Source organism: Jaculus jaculus, chromosome 2 (assembly GCF_020740685.1).
Source record: "Jaculus jaculus isolate mJacJac1 chromosome 2, mJacJac1.mat.Y.cur, whole genome shotgun sequence".
Classification (NCBI taxonomy): domain Eukaryota; kingdom Metazoa; phylum Chordata; class Mammalia; order Rodentia; family Dipodidae; genus Jaculus; species Jaculus jaculus.
The window spans coordinates 193,573,538-193,576,672 of NC_059103.1; positions in this window are offsets into that span (position 1 = coordinate 193,573,538).

Consider the following 3,135-nt stretch of genomic DNA (forward strand, 5'->3'; position numbering starts at 1 on the left):
GCAGAGGCCAGTAAGTTGAAAAGGAGACATAAAGGGTGGAGAAAGGAAGGGAGGAGGATACTTAATAGGTTGATATTGTATATATGTAATTACAATTATTGTAATGGGGAGGTAATATGATGGAGAATGGAATTTCAAACGGGAAAGTGTGGGGGTGGGGAGGGAGGGAATTACCATGGGATATATTTTATAATCATGGAAAATGTTAATACAAATTAAAAAATAAAAATAAAATAAAATAAAAAAAATATATATATATGTATTTATTTGAGAGAGCGAGAGAGGGAAAGAGGCAGAGAGAGGGAGAGAAAGAGAGAGAATGGGTGCACCAGGGCCTCCAGCCACTTGCAAACGATCTCCAGACATATGTACCACCTTGTGCCTCTGGCTCACATGGCTCCTGGGGATTCAAACCAAGGTCCTTTGGCTTTGCAGGCCAACGCCTTAACCGCTAAGCCATCTCTCCAGCCAGCAGTATGACTTTTGTGTGATGGAACCCTGCAATGCCCTATCCTCCTGATGCCCTTAGCCCCTCTCCATGGCACTGGAGGCTTCTGAGCTCAAAAGGCCTGGTTCTGTCATTACCATGGCAGTGCAGGAAGGTGTTTGGGTACGAATGAGGTGTGGACAGAGCCTGTGGAAGCCGGTGGACCATGGGGTATGGGTGGCAGGTCTGGGAGGGGAGACAGAGCACTAGAAGGGCAAAGCATAGACGAAGTTGGCAAGGGGCTGGGATGAAGCATGAGCCAAGGGCTAGGGGAGAACAGGTGACCTTTCTAGGAAACCTAGACAAACGGGGAAGGCTCAGCTGCAGAAAGTGAATAGGCAGGTGCCAGGATTCCCTTGGCCTGCACCAGATCTACAGAGTATTGATCTTTCAGGTAAGATACTAATCAATTAAATTAACAATTTTTGTGTGTGTTTATTTGCATAAAAGCACACATAATTAACAGTGTACATTCTCTGGCTTGGCAGTTAAGGTGTTTGCCTGCAAGTCCTCAGGACCCATGTAAGCCAGATGCACAAGGAGGTGCATGCATCTGGAGTTCATGTGCAGTGGCTAAAGTCCCCGGCACATCCATTCTCTCTACTTGCCTCTCTCTCTTAAATAAATAAAGAGTGTACATTCTTATGCGCATGTGGAGGTCTATGTCTTCCTCAATCGCTCTCCGCCTTATTATTATTTTTTTTATGAGAGTGAGAGCACATGCGTGAGAGAGAATTGGAGCGCCAGGGCCTCCGGCCTACTGTAATAGAACTCCAGACACGTGTGCTAGCTTGTGAGCACGGGCCGCCTTGCGCATGCAATCACTTTGCTCATTTGGCTTACGTGGGATCTGGGTGGTCAGATATGGGTCCATAAGCTTTGCAGGCAAGCACCTTAACCACTAAGCCATCTCTCCAGCCCCACCTTGGTTTTTGAGTCAGTCTCTCTCTCACTGATCCTGGGGTTGACCATTTCAGCTAGACTAGCTACCCAGCAAGCCCAAGAGGCCCTCCTGTCTCCACCTCTCTTGCGCTGGTCACAGGCATGCGGCACTGCACCCAGCTTCCATGGAAGTGCTGAGGATTCAGACTCAGGCCTTCATGCTTGCTTGGCACTTTAGTGACTGAGCTATTTCTTCAGCCCCCAATCCAGCAATATTTTAAAAAGTAAGTATTTCATGAAATGCCAGGCAGTCTGCCCTGGGGATACAGATGTTCACGATAGTCCTTGACTTTACAAACACCTCGGACCCAGCGCTGAGGTCTCTTCCTTCTGCTGAGAAAGACTAAAGACAGGGCTGGAGAGGTGGCTTAGGGGTTAAAGCATTTGCCTGCAAAGCCAAAGGACCTCAGTTCGATTCCCCAGAACCCACGTAAGTCAGATGCACAACGGGGTGCATGTGTTTGGAGCTTGTTTGCAGTGGCTGCAAATAAGAAATAACAAAAAAGACTGAAGACAAGCTGTGAAGGGTAACATGGGATGAGGTTTGGATTCATTACATTCACCTGTAAGGAAAGCATCCATCCCCAATTATTCCTGAGTAAGAGAATGGCCCTTGGGGTGTGTTGATGACATCAAAGGTGGTGATTGGTGTGGCTAAAGGATGTGACAAGGCTCTACCCATCTCTTCTGAGACTCTCGGTGCTCCGTCCCAGACTACCTTTCAGGATGGCTGCGTAGCAACAGGCTTACAAAGGAGCTGGTGTCTCCCTCTGAGCAAGCGTGCTTACTGCCCTCCTAAACTCGGGGCCCCTCTCCTGTAATACAAGCCAGCACGCGCGTAATGGGAGGCAGCACTGATCGTTGCGTGACCAGAGGCATTCACACGTGTGTACAGCAGACAAAAGCAGCTTATCCTGCTTGCTGGGTCCTGCATAATGGAATGCTCCATCTCTGAGCCAGGAGTATTTACCTGCTGCCAGTACCTGGGAACTGGCAGCTGACGTGCTAGCTTTCAAGTGGGGTAAAATCTCAGATCTTTGTACCTCCTGATACACCCTGCTTAGCTTAATCTCACACTTCAAAATTCTTGGTCATTCCGGGTGACTCGGTAGCTGGGCTCCGCACCACTAGCTACAGCGCACAGTCTAAAGTCTCTTGCTATGTTGTTCCATTTTTCTGAGGAAGGCTCTCGCTCTACCCAGGAATTCACTGTAGTCTCCGGGTGGCCTAGAACTCCGTGATCCTCCTACCTCTGCCTCCCAAGTGCTGGGATTAAAGGCGTGCGCCACCACACCCAGCTCTCTTGCTGTTTTGAGTAAGAAATGCCCCCTAGGCTCACTGTCTCGGTCCCCAGCTGGTGGTAAGTGGGAGAAAACTGGAATGGTAGGGACAAAGTAGGTCACTGGGGTCATGTCTTTGGAAGCTAGTGTGTCTTGTCCCAGGCCCCTGTGTCTCTCTCTGCTTCCTGACCACCACAGCACAAGCAACTCTGCTCTGCCTTGCCCTCACCATCATGGTGAAATAAAGCCTCTGAAAGCATGGGCTGGAAAAATCATCCTCCCTTAAAGTTATGTCGGGTATTTTGTCACAGCAAAGATGAGGCTACCATACTCCCTTCATATGCCTCCCCAACAGACAGCATCTAAGCAGGCAGAAGCTAAGGAGGAGGGACAGCAAAAATCTGAAAACACAAAATAACAAAAGTG